This window comes from Hemicordylus capensis, chromosome 5 (genome assembly GCF_027244095.1).
Source record: "Hemicordylus capensis ecotype Gifberg chromosome 5, rHemCap1.1.pri, whole genome shotgun sequence".
NCBI classification, from domain to species: Eukaryota; Metazoa; Chordata; class Lepidosauria; order Squamata; family Cordylidae; genus Hemicordylus; species Hemicordylus capensis.
This window is the reverse complement of record NC_069661.1, coordinates 234,128,470-234,140,740: the sequence shown is the minus strand read 5'-3', so window position 1 is coordinate 234,140,740 and position 12,271 is coordinate 234,128,470. Positions and strand designations below refer to the sequence as shown.

The 12,271-nt window shown below is 40.2% G+C and overlaps 1 protein-coding gene and 1 long non-coding RNA gene across 17 annotated transcripts in view; one reads left to right on the top strand and one right to left on the bottom strand.

Moving 5' to 3' along the window:
- Positions 1 to 12,271, top strand: part of BICD1 (BICD cargo adaptor 1) — a 191,341-nt gene that overhangs the window by 5,084 nt on the left and 173,986 nt on the right. The gene's annotated exons all lie outside the window — the stretch shown is intronic.
- LOC128327919 (uncharacterized) lies at positions 1,740 to 4,193 on the bottom strand. Its single transcript, XR_008308885.1, has 2 exons — positions 4,122 to 4,193; positions 1,740 to 2,095 (listed from the first exon to the last, which is right to left on the bottom strand). It is a non-coding gene; the product is annotated as an uncharacterized LOC128327919 (long non-coding RNA).

Here is a 12,271-nt window from a genome sequence, read left to right as displayed (position 1 = left end):
AGCAGAGAACTAAATTGGTTTGGATTATGATACATTTTAAAATAGGACTGGAATTTTTTTATAAACCATATCATATTACAAACCTTATCATGCCACAGAAAGATTGTGTACAACTTTTATACTGAGCAAATTTTTGAAAGGTTGTCAACTTTTTACACGGAACAGCTGTGTGGCACCCAGAAATCCAAAAGGTGCAGCTTTCTTAAGCAGGAAAAGACAGTGATGGATAAACCTTCATATACTGAATTTCTTCCTGCTACATAGCTATTAATCGAATATTAACTGAAGCCTTGCTAGGAAAAGGTGGTAACCCCATTCAGCATACGTACAATGGTGGAAATGTTCAACAGGTGGGTGTTAATTTCACAGAACTCACTTTCCTGTACTTCCATAGTGATGGAAAGGACAGAGGTCTTCCAGAGCTGTTTGTATAATTGCTTTAAGCACAGCTGTAGTAGCTGCAGCTATATAGCTGTAGGATCCCATACAGTTCTACCTGATGAATGGCCAGCCATCAGGCAGTGTGGCTATCATGGTGGGAGAGAGAGGTGCAGCTGGAGCTGCCGGGAACCAGAGGTAGCTGTGCCTTGTTTGGAGCCTCCCTGGCTGGTTAGGACAAGCTGCTACTGTTACAGCAATACAGCTTATTAGATCAGGTTACGATGTATTGTAGCCAAAAGTTGACTTTGGCCAGACATCTTCCCTCTTCTGGAATGGTATCTCATGTAAGCCTTCTGCCTAGACACGATGAGATAAAACTAGCTAATGCTCTAGGTCAGGCTTGCACAACGTTGACTCTCCAGCTGTTTTTAGACTACAACTCCCATCATCCCCAGCCACTGTGGCCAATAGTCAGTGATAATGGGGGTTGTAATCCAGCATCTGCAAAAGGGCCAAAGTTGTGCAGCTCTGCTCTAGGTAGTCCTTATCTTGAATATAGTGCTTATATCCTTCCCATCAGAATTCAGGAGTGATTTTTGTGATGTGATGCCGTCCAATCAAATGTTATGATGGACAACATTTGGGATGTGCACGGAACTGGGTGAGGTTGGTTCGAAGGCAGGGGGTGCATCTTTAAGGGCAGGGGAGGGTGCACTTACCCCTCCCTCTGCTTTCCCCCCGCCTTTGAACCGGCAGAACTGCCCACCGTTTAAACCAGTTCAGAGGCCCATAAAGGGCCTCTCTATACAATATTGCTATTGCCAAGTGTTTCATCTACACTTGGCAATAAAAAGATTGTCTCATTTATTAACACGCTTGACCACAGAGTGTGAGTTGCTGTGTGCAGGATTTTTTTTTTTACAGGAATGCATAACTCCATGATTCTCCTGCTTGTTTACTATAGTTCCAGAACAGCAGACTTCATAATTTAATTTCCACCCAAACAAAGAGGTTTGTCCTCCCAAATGCCCTGTGCTCAGATTGCCTCTGCTCATACCTCACTTGTATGTCTCAGCAGAGACTAGTCTGTTCTTAAAAGAAGGTAATGCAATGGGTACCATCCTGCAATGCACTCTGTCAAGACCTATATTGTGCTCCTTCTGTTTGGACATTGTCATTTCCTACTGCAACTATATACTTAGGATGAAAGTAGATAAGAGCTCATCTTTTCCCTTTACCGTTCTTCTCTAGCCTTCTTGCAGCCTTTTGGGTGTCTATGTTCTTTATTTAAGAAGCAAAACAAAACTCTATCATTGCAATCAAATCTTTTCACAGTACTTACTCGAAGTATCAGGAAAGGCAGCAAACAAAACATTTTACTTATTAACCTGCTTATTAACTTTATGGCTTGATGCATTTGAACTGTTTGAGGATGCTGGTTATTAATACCACAGTTGTCTTCCTCTAAACCAGGAAAGATGACCTAGATTGACTCTTTGCTTCTTTTTCCATTCTCTCTCTGTTTACTCTGCTTCCTCTGATCTTCCTTTTCCCCTTCAGTCCTCTGGACTGCTCCCTCTTTCAGCTGTCCTCTCCAAGAGATCTTTCTTTCATTGGTCTACTCTGCATTATCAGGTCTCTGCTTTCTGGTTTCTTAGGCCCCTTTTTCTTCATTCTCTATGACCTATTGCCTGTCTTTAGCATTCCAGGAGGTCTGTCAACAGTAAGCAGAAACATTTAGGATCATAACAGTCCAGCCAATGGCAGGCCAGAGGCAGCTTTGCCTACCTCACCCTTCTATTCAGATGCTCTGTTACCATCACCAAATGTGACTATACATTACAATATGGAAAAATGTAATCATAATGGGAAGTAGGAGATTATTATGCTAAATATTTGTTTCCTGGGTTGCCATTTTAAGGCTAGGCTTTATTGCATGTAAATTGTACAACCTTTGAATTGTATTGTACTGGTCTTGGTATTGGTTTTAGCTGTTTGCACACAGAAATAGTAATTTGCTGTGTTATGGTGGTGATATGGTATGTCCTAGAGGAAAAACAAATACGGTAATCCATTACCTAATAAATAATTTGGGTTCCAGTAAGCAAGGAAATCATTGTGCTGCTGCTTAGGTTTGACAGCATTCTCTGAGAAGAAGTAAGAAGTCTTTACACTTATGTTTTCAGGGAACTGGACCAATTACTACAAAAATGAAAAGACAGGCGCTGTTTTGCTGATCTCATAGCTTTCAGGGTTGATTTAATGTACAATAGAAAGAGATGTAGCTTTAGGGATGTCTGAGTGAAATGATGCTAAAATGAATGCAGGAGCTTCATGAACTGATATTATTATTATTATTATTATCATTATTTACATTTATATCCCACTCTTCCTCCAAGGAGCCCAGAGTGGTGTACTACATACTTGAGTTTCTCCTCACAACAACCCTGTGAAGTAGGTTAGGCTGAGAGAGAAGTGACTGGCCCAGAGTCACCCAGCTAGTATCATGGCTGAATGGGGATTTGAACTTGGGTCTCCCCGGTCCTAGTCCAACACCCTAACCACTACACTATGCTGGCTATGTTAGGGGGGGAAATCCAGCTTCACATATATACTGATGGGGTCTGAGCTGTCAGTGACTGACCAGGAGAGGGATCTTGGTGTTGTGATGGACAGCTTGTTGAAAGTGTTGTGCAGTTGTGGAAAATGTGCAGTTGTGGAAAAAGGCCAATTCCATGTTTGGAATCGTTAGGGAGGGGTTTGAAAATAAAACTGCTAATATTATAATGCCGTTATACAAAACTGTGGTGTGGCCACATTTGGAGTACAGTACTGCGTACAGTTCTGGTCATGATATCTTAATTGTAGAACTAGAAAGGGGGCAGAAGAGGGCAACCAAGATGACCAGGGGCCTAGAGCACCTTCCTTATAAGGTAAGGCTACAGCACTTGGAGCTTTTTAGTTTAGAAAAAAGATGACTGAGGAGAGACATGATAGAGGTCTATAAAATCATGCATGGTATGGAGAAAGTTGATTAAAAAAAATTTCTCCCTCTTGCATAACACTAGAACCAGGGGTCATCCCATGAAATTGTTAACAAGAAAAAAGATGACTGAGGAGAGACATGATAGAGGTCTATAAAATCATGCATGGTATGGAGAAAGTTGATTAAAAAAAATTTCTCCCTCTTGCATAACACTAGAACCAGGGGTCAGCCCATGAAATTGTTAACAAGAAATTTAGGACTGAGCAAAGGAAGTACTTTTTCCACACAATGCATAATCAAGCTATGGAATTCTCTGCCACAAAATGTCGTGACAGCCAACAGCCTGGATGGCTTTAAGAGGGGTTTAGATAAATTCATGGAGGGCAGGTCTTTCAGTGGCTACTAGTCTGAGAGCTATAGGCCACCTCCAGCCTCAGAGGCAAGGTGCTTCCAAATACCAGTTGCAGGGGAGTAACAGTAGGAGGGAGTTCATGCCCTCAGCTATTGCCTGTGGGCTTCCCAGCGGCATCTGGTGGGCCACTGTGAAACAGGATGCTGGACTAAATTGGCTGTGGGCCTGATCCAGCAGGGCTTTTCTTATGTTCTTATGAATTAACTCCTTCAAAAAAGAATCTTGTATAATAATCTCCCACATCTCTGCAGGTCTGTGCACTGCCTTTCCCTCCACTTTGCTGGCGTGAGTGGTGGGGTTATCGTCAGAAAGCTGAGAGGGAGGGGATGGTAGGAGACAAACCCGCAGTCTTTTCCCTTGGAGAACCCTGCCTCCCCTATGCCTTTTTTCCATTAGGGACTGCATAGTCCTTTCCTTCCTGTGCTTAAGAGAGAACTAGTGTCTTTGTGACATCAGTACTCATCACTCCAGTCACATGTCTTTGTATGCCTAGCAACCAACACAGGACACTAAGGAAATATGCAAAGACTGCCGTGCTTAGCAGGCCTGCAAACAAAGCATCAAGAATGAATGAGCAACAGCTATTGCCTGAGCAACATATTCTTCAGAATGGAGATAATCATTATTATCAAGATAATGTACACTAAAAAAACACTGTAACATTATTCAGGGGCATTGCTGGCACTTAAAAGATCTGGGGCCCAGGCCCACAAGCCCCCCTTTTGATCAGTCATACTCAATCATACCCCCACTGAATAATTATGTATGTTTTAAAAAGTCTTTAATATTACAGCACCAATGAAGGTAGAAGCAATTGCGATTTGGTGATGGTGACAGCTAGGTGAGTCTGGGCATCATTTCCCATGCTCTGTACAGGTGCCTCCAGTGCTGTGGTTCCTCTCTGGCAGAGGTCATGGAGGAGGGAGGGAGGTGGCTGATGAGATTCAGAGCTCTGAGCAATTCATTGGGGGCCTGTGCCCCATGGATCACCCCCTGCTATTATTTCTGAGATAGTTTACAGAATATATTTTAGGGAATAGCATACACAATCAGTGACTATTATTTGTGTGGAACTCTGCCATATGTTCATTTGTGGCAAGAGACCATGATCCTGTGGGGAAAGCAAAGCTTGTCCCCAAATAAAGGCGAAACAGAAGTGGGGAGAGAAACTAGTATCCAGATGCCCACTGCATGGTCTGTGTTAAATGGAATTATTAAAGTCACTATAACCATTACTTTGATATGAGACTTTCATGAACTGCATAGAAACACATTTATTATTAAGCAAATTGTATATCTGGTTTCCCACCAAAAAATGTTTTTTAAATGCTAAGTAAATTTATTTGCCATGCATGCAGCAAAAATTGTATTTTTGAATTTTTTGGTTCTTCCCTTGCATACAAGGCCAGTGCTAAACTGCAAGTTGTCAATTATTATAGAGAAATTTGACAAGCATTTATTTAAGAAACGTATGCCCTGTCTTTTGACTTGAAGAATCCTTCAAGGCAGCTTGCAAACAAAAAAATCAGTACAGGAAATAAGGGCAACAGACAATAGCATAACAAAAACAGCAAAACAACGAAACAATAGCCATACTAGGACAGCAGCTGAAACCAGTTAAGATGCAATAAATAAAGGGATCATAAATACTGTTAAAAGTCTGAGTTAATAGGAAAGACTTCATTGGAGTCTGAAAGGGCAGAGAGCTGGTCTTGCAGTAGCAAACATGAATTGTCCCCTTTTGCTGAAGAGCGGGATATAAGTGTAAATAAAAATAAAATATATGTGAGCACTATCTGCTCTGAGATTTTTCCCTTTGGGGATTGGGCTGTAGCTCATTGGTAAAGCATTTGCTTTCATGCAGAAGGTTCCAGGTTCAATCCCTGGTTTTTCCAGGTAGGGCTGGGAAAAACTCCTGCCTGAAACCTTGGAGAGCCTTCCCCAGTCAGACAATACTGAGCTAAATGCACCAACGGTCTGACTCAGTATAAGGCAGCTTCCTATGTTCCTACTAAAGATAATAGTGAAGGTGCAAGGTGAACATATCTAGGCAGAAGGGTGTATGTATGTATGTATTTAATATACTGCCTGACCTCAGGTGGTTCACAAAGACAAACAAGATAAGCTATTAAAACAAGAATTTTTTAAAAATCTAACACATTCAGAAATCACAATTAAAAAATCTAAACAGCAATTAAAATTTTAAAACTCAGAAATTACTAAAAGCCTGGCTAAAAAAAGTGTCTTAAGGGCTTTTTTGAAGTCTGGTAAAGATGTTAAACCACAAATGTCTATAGGAAACGCATTCCACAGCCTAGGAGCGACTACAGAGAAGGCCCGCTCCCGATTCACTGCCCGATGAGCTGGCGGTATATGGAGACAGACCTCTCTCAATGTGAGGTGGGGATCATGCAGAAGGAGGTGCTTCCCAGGTGACCCAATCCTAAGCCATTTAGGGCTTTAAAGGTAATTACCAGCACTTTATATTTCCCTGGAAAAATATTGGCAGCCAATGCAGTTGCTTTAAAACAGGCGTAATATGGTCTCTCCAAGACGCTCTGGAGACCAGTCTAGCCGCTGCATTTTGAACCAACTGAAGTTTTCGAACTACATACAAAGGCAGCCCCATGTAGAGTGCATTGGAGCAGTCAAACCTAGAGGTTACCAGAGAGTGCACCACAGTTCTGAGATCATTAAGGATCAGACACAGCTGTTGTATCAACCAAAGTTGATAGAAAGCGTTCCTGTCCATGGCCTCAGCCTGAGAAACCAGAGTGAGGCCTGGGTCCAGAAGCACTTACAAGTTATGTAGCTGTTCCTTCAGGGGGAGTGCAACCCCATCCAGAACAAGAAGATCTATCAAGTCCCTATCATGCTTGTTGCCTGGTAGACACCACTTTACCTCAGGTGGAGACATCAAGAAAGGCCTCTGTAGATGACCACATTTAGTAATTTTCAGTAGCCCATTGATAGAAGATGGTTGGTATTTCATTTTCATACAATTATGTATGAAAATTATCATACAGAGTTGGTATTATCATACAGAGCTGGTCTTGTGGTAGCAAGCATGACTTGTCCCCTTAGCTAAGCAGGGTCTGCCCTGGTTGCATATGAATGGGAGACTATATGTATGAGCACTGTAAGATATTCCCTTCAGGGGATAGAGCTGCTCTGGGAAGAGCAGAAGGTTCCAAGTTTCCTCCCTGGCATCTCTAAGATAGGGCTGAGAGAGATTCCTGCTTGCAACCTTGGAGAAGCCGCTGCCAGTCTGTGTAGACAATACTGAGCTAGATAGACCAATGGTCTGACTTAGTATATGGCAGCTTCCTGTGTTCCTACGCCCTTCGTGTTTTTGAAGAAGTTAAGTAGGAAGGTACAGGTATATACTAGTATTCATTCTATTGTAGTAAACTAGAAGACTCTGCTTTCAGCAGAGCTGGACTGCAACCTGGGGCTTTTAAAAGTAGTTTTGGATGAATTGTCTCCTATAGAGAGAGCACTGTTCCTTCTGTATTCCCCTCCCTTTATTTCCTCTTAAACCTTGTGACTATTGTCGCATTTTGCTACAGAGTTTGCAATATTTCTAGCAAATCTGCTCCTACAACAGCAAAGTCATGCAAATGATTGGCTGAATATGTAGTAATTTCATTTGGCCTCATCAGTCAACTGCTTTTATAGATGTGCAGTTCACAGGTTTGTGAGGGAAATCATTCACGTTAGTCACTTAGCTTCACATCTTTGTATAGATGGTAGTTAATTACCCGGTGTCTTTATGAATTGTGGAAAATAACACATTTTAAGAGAAATGTCAGAAGCTTTAAAACATTCTTTGTGAAATGAGTAGTTATATGTGAATTGTGGAGAGATGATTGTCCTTTACAAGGTGTGTATAGTATTTAATAATAGCAAGCAACTGCGAACAATCAGTTTTCCTAACTGGTGCGTATTTTGACACCCATCAGTTCCTGCATACTTGCTATGGATATAAGCATGTTGTATTGTTCTATCAGTGAAAACTGCAGCATGGCAAGGTCAAAAGGCTAAAAGCAATCCAAAGAAAAGAGAAGTCCTGTCTCCGTGCTTCATCTTCATTGTAGCCAAATTTTGTGTGCATGATTTATAGTAGAAAACAAAGGGCTACAATGGACTGGGACTATATGGGAGATAAAAGGAAATTTATATCATATTATTTGAATAATAGAGGCATGGATCATGAAAGCAGTAGCTATTGAATTATTATTTTAAGAAGGATATTTTATTTAAGTATTTTTAGTGTTACATTATAGTGAATAGTCTAGTGTTGCCTTCACAAGTTTATATATATATACTGTATATATATATATATATATTCATTCCTTGTCTGCTTAGTGGTGTCATGACCTATATAGTATGTGTGTTCAGACATTAATATGTTTGCTTTCTTACAACCCAGTCCTATGAATGTTTGCAGAGGGCTGCTGCTGTCCCAGTACTTGCACCAGTGGAAACTGGACACAGCATCCCATTTATAGCTGACATCTTGTACAGTATTTTGGTGGACTGTGATTCTTGATACTTGACTACTTAGTTCTTTGAGTTAATATTCATGCGTTATGGCTGCACCATTATCTGTGTGTAAAGAACATCCATGGTTCTATTGATGCCAGTTGGATTATGTGTAAAGAACATCCATGGTTCTATTGATGCCAGTTATGTTTACTGTTGATATTCGTTGTATGGTGCTCATTACATTGTCTTGCCACCCGTATCTGATGCAGTTGTCTCAAATGGAACTCACCTATCCTTTTAAAAAAATGCAGAAGTCTCTTCATTTTGTCATTGTCTGACCAAAGAAAAGATACCCAGATATGCATAGGTAGCAAGGTTATAAACCCAGGTAGTCCAGTCCAGAGGCACCTACGTTCCTGTGTACACAAGAGCGTCCTTAATGATTTCAGGGGTAGATTTAGGTTAAACATTAGAAAATATTTTCCTATCCATAAGAGCAGTCAGTAATGGAACATATAGCCAAGAAAACTAACCCAGCTTCAACACTGAAATACATAGAGAAGACCCTGCTTGTATGGCAACCCCATGTAAATCAAAGTCATTGGCTTGGAGGAAGTCTTTAAATTCTGGGATTTATAGAATGAAACTATTTTGGCTTTCTTAATAATGGGCCTTATGAGCTATTGGACTGATACTGCTGATATCTTCAGTGGCTGCAGCAGTTAAGAATGTTCTGCTTGAAACAAAGGCAGCGATTCTTCGCTTTTGAGAAGCACAGTCTTCAAAAGACACCAGAAAAGATCACAAGACTTGTGACTGAGGTTGAAACCATGTGGTGTTCTGCCAGTCAGAAGAAATAGCTCCATTGTGAACTGCCTCTGACTGATATTTTAAAAAATATGTTCTAAAACTAGGTCGCATAAAAGGAAGCAAAGATATGAATATTTTCAAAGACACAACATAAATATAAAATCAGAATAGGGCTTCAAAACATCTATGACACTAAAGGCAATTTTGAACCTAGCCTGTGAGAGATGAAGAAACATTTTAAAACTGATTTTTCATGTGATTTATATTAAAATGATTTAAATAAAATCATTAGATAAAAACATTAAATATAACTACTGTCAGATTTAATGTAGTACATTGGCTTGGGTGTCTTTGGGCAGAGAGGTGACAGAAGTAGAACAAACATTTCAAATAACTATTTACAATTCATTTGAATATGTCTTTAATAAGTATGAACCACTATTTTTACAAAAGGCAAAGAGAGGAGCAAAAATTGTGGGACTCTGCTAATGTCATCACTCAGCTAAAGTTAGCAACTAGGAATGGAACCTCCATTCCAAAGTTTCATTTGGCTAAGTTACATTATACCTAAAATTTATTTATTGACTGACATCCATATTAATGTTGCACTAGTGCAAACATGTTATGTTAGTGCAAGGATGTTGCACTAGCTAGTTCTGCTAAGTTAGAAATTTGCATTCCAGACTAGTGTTGCACTGGTGCAACTGGCAAAGCTTGTGTAACCTGTTGCATGCCTCCTGCTATGAAACCTCTTCCTCAGCTCATATATGTTGGAAGGAGTGATTCAAGTCTGTTGTCCATGTTGCCAAGTGGACCAAGAGTGCAAGAGATTGACTTTGAGCATTTGCTCAGCTACGTGGCCTTGTGTGGATGCATCTTTGTTCATCACACCAGCACAGTATTAGTCAGGATTATTATTCATACAGTATACTGCTTTTTAACAACAAAAAAGTTGTCAAAGTGGCTTACATAGCAATAGAAGATAGTTCCTTGTTGGTACAGCGAGAGAAGCAGATTAGTAGCTCTTCAAGACTAACTGTGCTAGTGCATCAGGGAAGGGGCAATTTTTGATGACTTCCCCTTCCACAGGAAGTCCTCTGTGTCACCCAAAAATATGTGCCCATGGACTGTGCAATCCTCAGGGGCGCATTTCAGGTGGCAAAGAGGACTTCCCTGGGAAAGGGAGATCATAAAAAATGGCCCCTTCCCTGATACACCAGTGCAGTTAGTCTGCTCCTCTAGCTGCACCAGCACTTCCTTGCTCTGAATGTCAGCCAATAATTTTAATTTAATACATCATTATTTGAAACATTTGTATCCCTATATGCAGCCCCTATCTCCTTCTAGTTTGATAGCCTGGCTTGTTCACAACTGGTTAGAACAAGCTGTGATTTGGCAAGTTTGGACATAATGGCAAATTGCACGTTGTTTTAAATCAGGAACAGAAGCAGCAAATTTCCTCCGCTGTTGTTCAAAGGGGAGTTGGGAGCACATGAGTCTAATGCTTGTGCTAGTAACGCTAGACCATGGTTCCATCATGGTTTTGCATTACATGTGAACCCATGCAAAGTTGTTTGTATCTTATTTCTTTCCATACCCAGTGGTCCATGGAATGCAAGATACTTATTCATAATTCATTATTTACTTTATTTAATTAGATGGCTTGCCTGCCCTATCCCAAGGGCTTACGGTGGATAAGTTATGCTAGTTACTTTGTCCTATTTCTTAGATACAAGATATGAGCACCCTATGTGGCAGCAAGGCTAGATAGGTTCTACGCTTGGCCTTAGATGGACTTGTAGGGATCAGTCAATATCATTGCATACTAATATGCTCAAATATTAAGAGACCTCCTAAGGATATGGGTGGTTGTTGTTTTTTGAGAAAAAGCATGTCAGGGACAAGTACATTTAACCACCTTGAGCAGAATTTATTTATCTTAACAGTAGCACCATTTCTAAGCATTTCTGAATGTAACTCGGTTCAAAATTAATTCAACATCTGGATCCATCCAATTTAAGATTCTTAGACTATTGTCACATGGAGAACATTTGTTTAGAAATATAGATGCACCTTTTAAAGGCTGTATTAAAATAGTTGCTATATTTAATGTTTTGTGGTCTGTATTTGCAGTGGGTAACACTTCAGGAGACACTCAACCCAGTTATAAGAATACTTTCAGAATGCATCAGCTGCAGTATGGTAATACCTTTATTAGGATCTCTATAATGTCACAGTTGGTCCCAATGCTGTCACAGTTGATTCTAATTACTGTATCACCTTGCTGTAGCTTTTGGATTTTTTCTTCTAATGTATGAACATGGATACCTAAATTGTACAACATGTACAATTTGTGTTTGGCAGAAATTAAAAATGATCTCTTGTCTGTCTTCTATCTTTTTCCTTTGAGAAATAAAATGTGTTCAGCATTTTGGCATCAGTGGGAATAGCTTCATGTGTCTCTAAGGTTTATACTTAAAGGATTATTTGCTGATGGGAACACCATATACATGGAGGGGTAGCCATAGTCACAACAAAAACAAGTTTCTTGTGGTACCTTAAAGCCCTAATATTTATTGTAGCATAAGTTCTCATGGGCTAGAGCCAGTTCATTAGATTCTTCAACTGTACTTCAATTGGCAGGCATATATATACACAGGTACAGAGAAAACAAGTTGTTCTAGTAAGAACTAATCTGCCTACTTTCCTTTCGCTATCCCTACAACTGGACTAAATTTGGTCTAAATCAGTTAGGTAGTTCACATTTAGTTCACTTGTGACTCAAACGTTTATGTGTCTGCCATCTTGAATTGGGGGGGATGATTTCATCACAAACTATGCTATTGAGGTATTCTTATGTGTCCCTACAACTGTACCCGATTTGATTCATATTGGTCCAGGCATTGCGAAGTTGATGGGGGGGGCACACATGGATGGACACACAGAATACCGAGTGATCTCATAAGTCTACTGTAAAGTAGCCCTTAAAAAGTGAACTGTTGGGTCCAAAGGCCATGAAATGCAAGAGTTGCAGTCTAGGGCATTTCTTTGCAAAGTTCCTATGAATTCAAGAAAAGCACAGTGACCATTCAGAACAGCTAAGAGGTGGTAACTTAACATTTTATTTATATTTATTCTTCAATTTAAATACCTCCTTTCATTAAAACAATCCCAAGGCGGTTCACTCAAAAACT